Genomic DNA, 12,995 nt, shown 5'->3' with positions numbered 1-12,995 from the left:
ACCACAATTCTCACAGAGTCTGAAAGACAGTCTAGTTACTAATTTTATTCTTGCAAGTTCATTTGGTTTGGTTATATGTATTTCATATATGAGTGAAACCATCCATCAACTGTCCTTCATCTCTTTATTTATCTTACTTAACATAATCACCTCCATTTCCATCCATTTTGTTCCAAATGGTACAACTTCATCTTTTGCTGTTGCAGAGTAGTATTCCATTGAATATGTATCCTGCAGTTTCTTTATCCAGCCATCTATACAGCTTTATGCAATCTTCTAGAAATGAAGATGTCTAATGAATAAATATGGATTTTTATTAAGGACATAATCAAGAATAAGGTAAATATAACTATCATGAAAAAAAGTGGAAGAAATAATATGAATCCTTTATGAAGAAGAAAAAAGCTAAGACAGAAAAATACACATCTTTGTTGTTTTAAAAAGTTCACAGGTCATATCGCACCAAAGTAAAAGACTCTGGGGTAGGTGGGTGGAGAGAATACAGGTCCTCCCCCTTCCCATTTTCACTAGAGCTACTCCCATAAAAGCCATTCTTCTTCTGCACCTTGCTCTCTTGCCAGCTCTTCACTTCAGAGTTTAGACGCAGGAAAGGTTACTGCATGAGGCGGCCATTTTTGCTACCTCCACGTGGCCCAACCTGCTTCTCTCTCACCCAACTCTGAGGTGCCAGTGCAAATAAAGATTTGTGTTCCCTCTTCCAAAAAAAAAAAAAAAAATTCACAGGTAATATAAACTGGAAATAATATAAACCTTTGTGGTAGGAGTGTGCAATAGGATAGAGTGGTGGGAATACATATGTAGTTTATTTTATAGTTTTATTTGTGATTAATGATGGTATACAAGACCGTAAGATCACTGCACCTACCACCGAAGTTCTGTGCCCACATCCTTCCAATGATAACCACCATAGTTCTCACAAAATCTTATGGCTTGTTTCCTTCTGTTTGCTTTTTAAAAGTTCATGTATTTCACTTCTACAGATTCCACATATGAATGCAAACATCCAATGATTGGCATTCACCTCTTTGTTTATTTCATTAAACATAATCACCTTCAGTTCCATCCATGTTGACTTGATCTCTGAAGCAAGTTTTCAGGGCTACATGGTAGGCCATGATCTTGCTAGAAGGCCAGATCTTGGGCTTCCAACTTCTATACCTATGAAATAATTGATTTCTTTGTTTAAGTCACCCTGTGTGTGATTCTAATGCAGAGAGAGTGTTTAGAGAACAACACAGAGGCCCTTCTGTCTTACAAGTATAAGCTTCTCACTTATCTAATAGAGGTCTCAGTGTGACAGGTGTGAATTTGATCAGAAAACTGAAAGTCAATATCTAGCTATATGACCATGGACAAGTCTCTTTTCCTCTCTGGTGGTCAGTCTTCTATTATATAGGTGATTAAGTCTGCCTCATTTTCTGATAAATAGTTTGTGAAACTATGTATGCAGCTTTGTAATACCTAGCCAAGGCTTGTGAGAAAATGAACTATCTTAGAATCCAGCACAAAGCAAATGGGTTACCATATACCTAATAATGACTAGGAGTGTGATATAATTAGAATACACATCTTAGTCTTGCTTCATTTTATTTACTTGTTGATGTATTAAATTTTTATTAGTAATTTAATAATGATTAAAAAGATTGTAAGATAACAGGGATACAATTTCACACAGTTCCTACCACCAGAGCTTCATGTCCCATTCCCTCCATTGGAAGTTTCCCTATTCTTTATCCTCTCGGAAGTATGGGCCAAAATTCTTTATGGGGTGCAGAAGGTTGAAGGTCTGGCTACTGTAATTGCTTCTTTGCTGGCCTTGTGTATTGACACATCAATCCATACCCCCAGCCTATTTCTATCGTTTCCTAGTGGGGAACGGTTCTGGAGAGGTGAGGTTCAGGGGATACATTAGTGAGGTAGGATGGCATAATGATAGCGTCTACAACCTGGTGGTATTCAGCTCTCCTTTGTCCCTTTCAGCACCTTTTTGCCAATTCATAGCTGACTTATAATATTCCACCATCGTTTCTCTTTGTCCCCTTCTCTATGGTTTCCTACTAGGCTGGACATCCTGCTTCCACTTTAAATTTCCAGGATTTGAAGGTGTTTGTTTGTTTGTTTGTTTGTTTGTTTGAAGACAGTCAATCTAGGTGCTGTCTTCATGCAGCCATCTTGACTGCCCTCCCACCATTGATTGATTTTTAGGTAGTGACAGAGAGGCAAAAAGAGTGAAAGAGACCACAGCACACAGCTTCCTTCAATACAGTGAAGGGTGGGCTCGAACCTGGGCCCATACATGGCAAAGCAGGGCACTATTGAAGTAAGCTATTTTGCTAGTCCCATCATGGTCTTTGAGCCCTGTGATTTAATGCCCCATACCCCAATCACATCAACTCCCTCTGAGTGTTAATATTGACTCACTGGCAGAGGTAGCTCTCCCTAGACAGGCCTTTAGAAAGACAAATTCCAAAGAGAACCTCATAGAAGCACCCATGTCGGACATTGTCAAATCTCACTAATACCCCCCACTCCTGACTTGTGGGAGACCATCCTCAGGCATGTGTTGCTATTTGCATGTCTCATTTTTCAGGCTCACATTTATAGATGGCAAGCAGTGAATCTTCCTTTTGTCCCTTTGTGAGGTTGGCAGTTCTAATTTAAATTTCATGAAAAGGGCAATTGAGAAAGAATGGATCTATCTCCAAGCTCTTGTTAGTAAAGAGGCTGGATTCTAGAAAATGGATTGCTTTAGCTCAGACTAAACAAGTGATTCACTCTTTGGCTTATCATCAAGTCAGGTGACTTTGGATCAGTTAAAACATACAGCTCACTCCATTTCATTCCCTTTGTTTGCATTTCTCTCTCTCTCTCTCTCTCTCTCTCTCTCTCTCTCCATACATATATATAAATTTATACAAATATGTGTTTCCCCCTTGTCCCAGTGACATCTTTAATTGGTTTTTAATCACCATATTGCAATTAACAATAGATTTACCTCATGAAATTTGACATTTACTCATAGATCTTTCTTATTTGTAATTTTTTATTTATTTTTTGTTAGAAATAGAGGGAAAGGGGAAACAGAGATAGAGATAGAGACCTGCAGCATTGCTTCACTTCTTGTGAAACTTCCCTTCTATAGGTGGAGGCCAGGGACTTGAACCTAGGTAATTTTGTACATGTGCTCAGCTGGGTGCAATACCACTCATCCCCCAAGCAGAAGGACTTTTTGTCCTTGAAATTAACTGTACTAAGAAAATAGCATCAAGCATCATTAATATTAGAGGAAGATGGCCAAAGGGCTCTGTACTCCAATTCATCAGGACCCAGAGGGAGAAGAGGAAAAAAAAGAAAGACATTCGGAAATAGCAATAGGTGTAGGTGTGATTTAGAAAGAAAGAGAAGGCAGGGATATATGGGGGAAAAGGGTGAATATATATATAGATAGATAGATAGTTATAGAAATAGTAGTCAACCCATAACTGTGATCTTGAGGAAACTACTGCAGTTTCCAATGGAGTGAATGGGGAAAGAGAATTCTCGTGGTGGTAATAATGTGGAATTATACTCCAGTTATCTCATAATTTTGTAAATCAGTGTTAAATAAGTAATGAAATAAAATAAAAAATAGCATCATTGAGCATGTATAGGTAATGGTATTCAAAAGTCACTTAAATAATATCTCTCATAATACAGTTACACTGTTAATTTGATAAGCTAGTATTAGGGGAGGTAAGGACCAGAGAGGGTCCTGAACTCCAGTTCCACCAGAACCTTGAACTTTTATTATCAGAAAACTTAATTTTGCCCCTTGAGTGAGAGAAGAGAATATGAATGACACCTGAGGAAATCAGCCTTTGTTTTCCTTAACTTATAGAAAGAAGAAGATGGAAGGACACAGGAAAGGAGTCAGGGGGTAGTGCAGTGGGTTAAGCACACGTGACACAAAGCCAAGGACAGGTGAAAGGAAGGACACCGGAAAGTTGTAATAGGTGTGGGTGTAACTTAGAAAGTTAATGTGGTAGACCACCACCATCCCGGAGGCAGAACTATAAGCAGTAGCAGATCACTTTCTCTCCTCTCCTCTCCTCTCCCAGATCAACTAGGAATACTAAAGGAGACCACCCGGGACCAAAACAAGACAGGACTAGAATGGCCACAGGAACCCACTAAATCACTGGTGAGTACAAACACATGTGGCTGGTGACAGAGAGGAGAGAGGACCGTAACGAGAGATTAAGTGACTGCTAACAGTCCAGCAATTTATCAGCTGAGACACCACCTCCAGTCTGCTCCACCAACAAAGGGGACAGCTCACCAAGTGCAACTCTGAGTCTCCATTGCTACTACCCTCAGAATTTGGAGCAGTGGCAGGGAGGGACACCAGGGGACAGAGATCTAACCAGGAAACTCAGGAGAAGATCTATACCTCAGTGGCATAGCTGACGGGCTGTGAAAGTCTCTTTGCATAACCACTGGATTATCTCTACCACACCCTGCTTTATCTCTTGGTCAGGAGTCAGTGATTAAGCTGAAGCCTATTGATAGTTTAAAAGCCCTCAAGCTCCCATAACCTACAGGGAAGAGAAAAAAAAAAAAAAAAAGAGGCTTTTAAACCACTGAGCTCCAACTCAGGGATTAAAATACTATTGAAAAAACTGCTAACTTCCACCACTGTGAACCCTTTAATTAACTTACTTAGACACAAGTCAATCCAGGCAATAGTGATCAGTAATTTGAAAAGTACTGATAAAGGGAACTCATAACATAATGTATAAAATGGTTAAAACAACAAGAAGAAATATTGGAGAATCAAACCAGGACAAGAGTCCAGCTAAAAGTCCTCCAGAGGGTGAAGCACAAAATAATGAGTTCAACATCCAAACATTAGCTAAGGAAATAATAACAGGAGTGAGTAAAGAATTTGAAAAAATTGTATTCAGAAATACAGGAACAACAAATGAGACTATGGAAGAAAATACTAATTATTTCATGGTTATTAGAGAGCTGAAAGCTGAAATCGCTAAGAACGCAACTAGCTGAACAAGTTAAAGCAGTATCAGAACAGGGCAACAAAATAGATGATCTCCAGAAAACAGTAGAGGACAGAGAGAATAGAATCTATGAGGCTGAAGACAGAATTAGCAAGATTGAGGATGAATTAGAGACAACTAAAAAAGAAGTAAGAGATCTCAAAAAGAGATTAAGAGATGCTGAAAACAACAACAGAGTCCTATGGGATGACTTCAAAAAGAAATAATATATGCATTATTGGCATACCAGAGGAAAAAAGAGAAGGAGAGGAAGAAAGCGTTTTCCAGGCCATAATAGCTGAAAACTTCTCTAGTCTAGACAACATCAAAGACATAAAGATTCAAGAAGCCCAGAGGGTCCCAAACAGAATTAACCTAGACCTAAAGACACCAGAACATATCATACTTAGAATGGAAAGGAATAAGGATAAAGAAAGCATCCTGAGGCTGCAAGAGAAAAACAAAGAGTCACCTACAAAGGAAAACCCATAAGATTAGCAGCAGACTTCTCCATACAAACACTACAGGCCAGAAGAGAATGGCAAGATATCAATTGAGTGCTCAATGAGAAAGGCTTTCAACCAAGAATAGTATATCCTGCTAGACTGTCATTCAGACTAGATGGAGGCATCAAAACCTTCTCAGACAAGCAACAGTTGAAAGAATCAACTATCACCAAGCCTGCCCTGAAAGAAGTTCTGACCACCACAAATAGGACATATATCAAAAACATATATCAACATATATCAACATATATCAACATATATCAAAACACTCTAAAACTCTACAAGAATGGCGTTAAAATATCTTCAATCTTTGATATCAATAAATGTCAATGGCCTGAATTCACCTATTAAAAGACACAGAATAGGAAGATGGATCAGAAAACACAACCCAACAATATGCTGTCTACAGGAAATCCACCTAACTCAACAAGACAAACACAGACTTAAAGTGAAAGGATGGAAAACTATCATACAAGCCAATGGCCCACACAAAAGGGCAGAAACAGCTATTCTCATATCATACACAATAGACTTTAAAATAGATAATATTAAAAAAGATAGGAATGGACACTACTTAATGCTCAGAGGATCAGTCAATCAAGAGGACTTAACAATTATTAACATCTATGCACCCAATGAGAAGCCATCTAAATACATCAAACTTCTACTGAAAGAGTTACAGCAATATATTAACAGCAACACAATCATAGTAGGGGACTTCAACACCAGACTCTCTCAACTTGACAGATCATCCAGGCAGAAAATCAATAAAGACATAAGGGAGCTCAATGAAGAGATAGATAAACTAGAACTATTGGACATTTTCAGAGTCATTCATCCCAAGAAACTGGAATACACATTTTACTCAAATCCACATGGGTCATTCTCAAGGATAGACCATATGTTAGGCCACAAAGACAGCATCAGCCAATTCAAAAGCATTGAAATCATCCCAAGCATCTTCTCAGACCACAGTGGAATTAAACTAACACTTAGCAACCAACAAAAGATTAGTAACAGTCCCAAAATGTGGATGCTCAACAATACACTTCTTAACAACTTCTGGGTCAAAGAGGAAATCAAGGAAGAAATCAAAATGTTTCTAGACTTCAATGAAAATGAAGACACAAGCTATCAAAATATTTGGGACACAGCTAAAGCAGTACTAAGAGGGAAGTTCATAGCTATACAAGCACACATTAGGAAACAAGAAAAAGCACAAATAAACAGCCTGATTGCACATCTTAAAGACCTAGAAGAAGAACAACAAAGGAACCCTAAAGCAACCAGAAGGACAGAAATACTAACTAAATAATAATAACTAAAGTTAGGGCAGAAATAAATAACATTGAGAATAAGAAAACCATACAAAAGATCAATGAAAGTAAATGTTGGTTCTTCGAAAGAGTAAACAAAATCAACAAACCTTTAGCCAGACTCACAAAACAAAAAAGGGAGAAGACCCAAATAAATTGGATAGTAAATGAAAGAGGAGATATCACAACAGACACCGCAGAAATTCAACATATCATGCGAGGCTTCTATGAACAACTATATGCCACCAAGCTAGAGAACCTGTAAGAAATGGACGATTTCCTAGATACCTATCAACTTCCAAAACTAAGTAAAGAGGAAGTGGATAACATGAACAGACCCATCACAGCTAATGAAATTGAAACAGTTATCAAAAATCTCCCCAAAAATAAAAGTCCCGGACCAGATGGTTTTACAAATGAATTCTATAAAACCTTCAAAGAAGAACAAATACCTCTACTTTTAAAAGTCTTCCAGAAGATTGAAGACACTGGAATACTCCCTGCCAGCTTCTATGAAGCCAACATCACTCTGATACCAAAAGCAGACAGGGACACAACCAAAAAAGAAAACTGCAGACCAATATCTCTGATGAACATCGATGCGAAAATATTGAACAAAATTCTAGCCAACTGGATACAACAGTATATCAAAAAGATTGTTCATCATGACCAAGTGGGGTTTATCCCAGGCATGCAAGGTTGGTTTAATAAATGTAAATCAATGAATGTGATCCACCACATCAACAAAAGCAAGACCAAAAACCACATGGTCATATCAATAGATGCAGAGAAAGCCTTTGACAAATACAACATCCCTTTATGATCAAAGCACTACAAAAAATGGGAATAGATGGAAAATTCCTGAAGATAGTGGAGTCTATATATAGCAAACCTACAGCCAACATCATACTCAATGGTGAAAAACTGGAAGCATTTCCACTCAGATCAGGTACTAGACAGGGCTGCCCACTATCACCATTACTATTCAACATTGTGTTGGAAGTTCTTGCCATAGCAATCAGGCAGGAGCAAGGAATTAAAGGGATACAGATTGGAAGAGAAGAAGTCAAACTCTCCTTATTTGCAGATGACATGATAGTATACATGGAAAAACCTAAGGAATCCAGCAAGAAGCTTTTGGAAATCATCAGGCAATACAGCAAGGTGTCAGGCTATAAAATTAACATTCAAAAGTCAGCGGCATTCCTCTATGCAAACATTAAGTTAGAAGAAATTGAAATCCAGAAATCAATTCCTTTTACTATAGCAACAAAAATAATAAAATATCTAGGAGTAAATCTAACCAAAGAAGTGAAAGACTTGTGTACTGAAAATTATGAGTCACTACTCAAAGAAATTGAAAAGGAAAGTAAATGTGGATAGTGGAAGTGAAGTGTATAGAAGATCAGCTTTACCACCATTTGGGTCTTTGTACCCACTTGTCCTGTATCCGTGCTCTCATTTTTCCTGAATAAAAGATAAAAAATGCCTGAAACTATGATCCCTTTCAATTCCTTGGTAAAGAGACCATAACAAACTAGATACCATGGGGGATAGACTTCTTGGCTTCTTTCCCCTTCAGCAGATCTGTTTCAGTTTGTGTTCCATTTAAAGTTTTTGCTTTTTCTTTTTAAAAACTTATGTTTAGCTTTTGAACAAGCAAGATATTTATAAAATTTAAAGGTCAAAATACTACAAAAATGTTTAAGTACCCATCGACAGATGACTGGCTAATGAAGTTATCAAATATATGCACTCCATAAAATACTACTCTGCAATAAAAAAGATGAAGTGTCCTTTGGGACGATGTGGATGGATAAATATTCACACTTGCATAGAAAACCACCTACAGCTCAGAGGCGGACCCCAGAAACCACAGAGGTGAGAAGGCCATGGCTGGAAGGAGGAGAACCCGGAGAGAAGCAAGATCTCAACAACAGGATCAGGCTGAGTTTCTTGCAGCCGTCGTCTGAGTTGGAGCCGGCAGCTGTTCTGAGCCACCCAGACCTGACGTTTCAGCACTCTGCTCCGGCAACAGCCTACCTAGCTCTTGGCACTATGACCACCACCACCACCACCACCACCTTCAAGGACATGGATCCCAACAGCAGGAACAGTTCTTGAGTTTTGCATCCTCCAAGTGGTAGATACAATTTTTCACTAGGTTTTGATGAACAAACTAGAAGGAGGAACAAAATGGCGTCTAGCATCTTTGAGATGTCAGAGGAAAATGCTCCTCCATGGGCCAAAGCAGCAGGTATCCAGTCTAATAGTGACAAAGAAGATTCTGAGTCATCTGGGCCCCAGAGAAGAAACTGTTCTGTAGCAAACTCTGGAGACTTCTTAGATTTGAAGGGAGAAGATGATATTCATGAAAATGCGGACATGGGTTTACAGACCAACCTGGGGCAGAATGAGGAGAAATTGGTGCCTGCTGCCCCTATGCCAAGTCCTGTGGCTCCAGCCTCAGTGTCATCCAGAAGAAACCTTCCTGGTGGAAAATCCAATCTTGTGCTGGGTTAGTGCCAGCTGTCTTGAAGGCTGTCATTTTGTTTGTCGCCTCCATTCTGCACAACTTGAGCCTGACTGTACATCTTTTGGATTTGTTTCATTAAAAAAGATCTACTTATTGACTGGTCAATGCCCATGTCCAGCGGAGAAGCAATTACAGAAGCCAGACCTCCCACATTCTGCTCCCCATAAAGATTGTTGGTCTGTACTCCCAGAGGGATAAAGAATAGGGAAGTTACCAATGAGGGGCTGGGATACAAACTCTAGTGGTGGGAATTGTATGGAATTGTACCCTTCTTATCCCACAGTCTTGTTGATCATTATTAAATCACTAATAAAATAAATTTTAAAAAATAACCACTTAAAAATAAATAAATAAATAAATAAATAAATAAAGGACCTTGACTTGAGTTGCTTCCAGTTTGACAATATAGCAGGACCCCTTCCGCCAAACCTGTCCTACCCAGAGAATAAGGTGGTGATCCATTAATCTACAGTTCTTCTCAGCTGAAATACTTATATATTCCCAAAGGCAACAGGATCCCACCCATCATTCCTGCCCCTCCCCAAAGATTTCAGAGCCAATTCATCAACTCATTAATCAGCACCTTCCTCCAGTCTATTTCTGGGAGGACAACTGGGCCCTGCTCATCAAGCTGCCAACCCTCCCCACCCCCAAGACATTCCAGAGAGTCCAGAGTCAGCCTGCATCTCCATTTAGTTAAACTTTTGTGTGAACAGAATCCCTCTGAGACAATCATAGTGGCCCCATCACCCTAGAAGAGAACAATTCACCTCAAAGTTAGCCTGGCTCTGCTGATGTCCAGTTAAGGAAAGATCCCCAATACAGACCACTGAAAACCAACAAATCACAACAAGGAGACAGAAAAATACACGTTCATCACCTTCACCAAGAAATCAACACAGAAGCCCTGGGGGAAAAAAAAGTCCCCAATATACAGGAAATATCCTTAGTGCATTCAGAGAAATAAAAGAAATTATTAGAATCACAAGCATAGCAGATGGAGGATGGGGGGCACAAGTGCACAGAGACTTGGGCTGGTGGGGAAGATGGGTGAAGAAAATAGGTCAATCTCACTCCATAGGATTTATGTGAAGGTGTTCGATGGTGGCTATGTGTGTGCAGGGTGACGGGCAGGAGCCTGTCCCGTGTCATCTTAGACAAACAACCTGAGATTCCCCAGCCTCAGTTTCTTCATTTGTTTTTTTGTTTGTTTGTTTGTTTTGTTTTGTTTTTCTACCAGAGTACTGCTCAGTTCTGGTTTATGGTTGTGCTGGGGGACTGAACCTGGGACTTTGGAACCTCAGGTATGAAGGTTTGTTAGCATAACCATTATGCAATCTACACCTGCCCCAGTTTTTCAATCTGTAAAAAAAAATGAGATCACATTAGACCTAAAGGGTTGTTTTTAGTTTTTGTTTATCACTGGGACTTGGTGTCTACACAGTCAACCCAGCACTTCTTGGTGGTTGTTTGTTTGTTTTTTAAATAAGACAAAGAGAAATTGAGAGAGGAGAAGGAGATAAAGAGGGAGAGAGAAAAAGAGACACCTGCAGTGTCACTTCACCACTTGCAAAGCTCCCTTACCACCCCAAACACATACTCCCACAGGTAGGGGCTTGAGGCCAGGTCCTTGCAAATGGTAATATATGCACTCTACTGGGAGTCTCACTGCCCAGCTCTGGACCTAGTGGGCAAAGTTTTATGCCTTTGACTTTCATGCAAGCACATTCAGGTGAGTGACCAAAACCTCTGCCTTCTGGTACTAGAAGACAGAAGATAAAATAAAGACCACATCTAGGTAAGGAGGAACAATGATTGGTCTGCTTCCAGGTCATCAGAAGGTTAAGGACTATGAGTACATCTTGCAAATTCAAAAATGTGTATTTAGCATAGATACCATAGTTCCACTCCTCCCTGAAAAATTGTGTCTGTAGTGTTTCTCTCTCCAACAGCCTTGTCACTCCACCCAGGGGGCTGAACTCCAACATAGATTAATCCAACAAGGCTACATTGGTAGCAGGACAAGGATTAAAACCCTAATTCTCCACATGCACATATTTATTCAATTAAATTCACTGCTGGAGCATCTACTGTGGGCCTTGGGCTATGCCAGTACAGTAGTGGAAAAAAACATTGATTGTCCCTGTGTTATAGAGCTCACATTCCAGTGGCTGTCCAAGTCCAAGGAGGCTTTCTCTAGGCAGAAAAAAGTGAAAGCTCTGGGAGTCGGGCAGTAGCGCAACAGCTTAAGCACACATGGCGCCAAGTGCAAGGACCAGCATAAGGATACTGATTCGAGCCCCCGGCTCCCCACCTGCAGGGCAGGTCCCTTCACAGGCAGTGAAGCAGTTCTGCAGGTGTCTATCTTTCTCCCTCTCTGTCTTCCCCTCCTCTCTCCATTTCTCTCTGTCCTATCTAACAATGAGGACATCAATAACAATAATAACTACAACAATGAAAAACAACAAGGGCAACAAAAGGGAAAATAAATAAAAATTAAAATAAAAATAAATGTGTTTGAAAAAAAAGTGAAAGCTCTGTGACCTGGGCATGTACTTGCCTTGTGAACTTCAGTGCTTCCTGCCTGAACCTTATCTCCCCTGCTCTGTGCCTGTAACACATAAATGACTGTGTTCCTTGCAGAGGTAAAGCCAGGGCTGGCCATGCCACACACAGAGGAGTCTATCCTGGATGGTCCCAGATCTAGAGCAGAGGGCAAGGTAGAGAGGGAATGGTGAATCATGTTGGCACATATTTGGGGTGTGAGGGTATGAATTATACCCCTTAGGCAATAACGCTCTTAACATTTTCCCAATAACAACTAAATAAAAAAGAAATTAAAGGATCCTTTATTTCCTTAAGAAAGAAAGAGGGAGAGAAACCAGAGCAACATTCTAGCACATACAGTGCTGTCAGTTTAACCCGAGACGTCCCGTACACAAGTCATGTGCTTTTACCATTGAGCTGTCTCCCCTTCCCAGCCCCAAGGAGTTTTTTCCTCTTTGTTCTCTCTCTCTCTCTCTCTCTCTGTCTCTCTCTCTCTCTCTCTGTTTCTCTCTCTTTTTCTTCTTTTTTTTCTTTCCTTTACTCTTTTCCTTTTTTCCTTTCTTACTTAGCACCTGGGCTTCATGCTTGCATTATTCACGATCCCACTGCTGCTGGTGGAAATGGATGGAAGACAGAGACAGAAATACAGAAAAGGAAGAGGAACATCACGGCACTGCTTTGCCTCTGATGAGGCATCCTCTTAGCATGGTGTGTTTGCAGAGTGGCCAGGGAGCCCAGGGTACTTGGCCAGTAGGGCATGGGAAAATATGTGATCTATCTACCAGGTAAACCTTTCTCCTTGACTTAGAGAGAGCCACTATTGTAACCTCATGAGGGGTGTGTGTGTGTGTGTGTGTGTGTGTGTGTGTGTGTTATAATCTCATTTTATAAAGACATCAGTCATGTCGGATTAAAGTGTGCTTAACATTTTACCTTAATTACATCTTTAAAGAGCTTATCTCCATACATGATTTTTGTTTTGTTTTGGTTTGATTATATTATTATTATTATTATTATTATTATTAATTTGTTATCA

General features: G+C 39.8%; 1 pseudogene; it reads left to right on the top strand.

Moving 5' to 3' along the window:
• Window positions 1-8,682: 8,682 nt before the first annotated feature.
• LOC103113261 (jupiter microtubule associated homolog 1-like) lies at window positions 8,683-9,399 on the top strand (annotated as a pseudogene).
• The last annotated feature ends 3,596 nt before the right edge of the window (window positions 9,400-12,995 follow it).

This window comes from Erinaceus europaeus, chromosome 2, assembly GCF_950295315.1.
Source record: "Erinaceus europaeus chromosome 2, mEriEur2.1, whole genome shotgun sequence".
NCBI classification, from domain to species: domain Eukaryota; kingdom Metazoa; phylum Chordata; class Mammalia; order Eulipotyphla; family Erinaceidae; genus Erinaceus; species Erinaceus europaeus.
The sequence above is the reverse complement of the archived record's forward strand: the minus strand, read 5'-3'. Positions and strand labels throughout refer to the sequence as shown.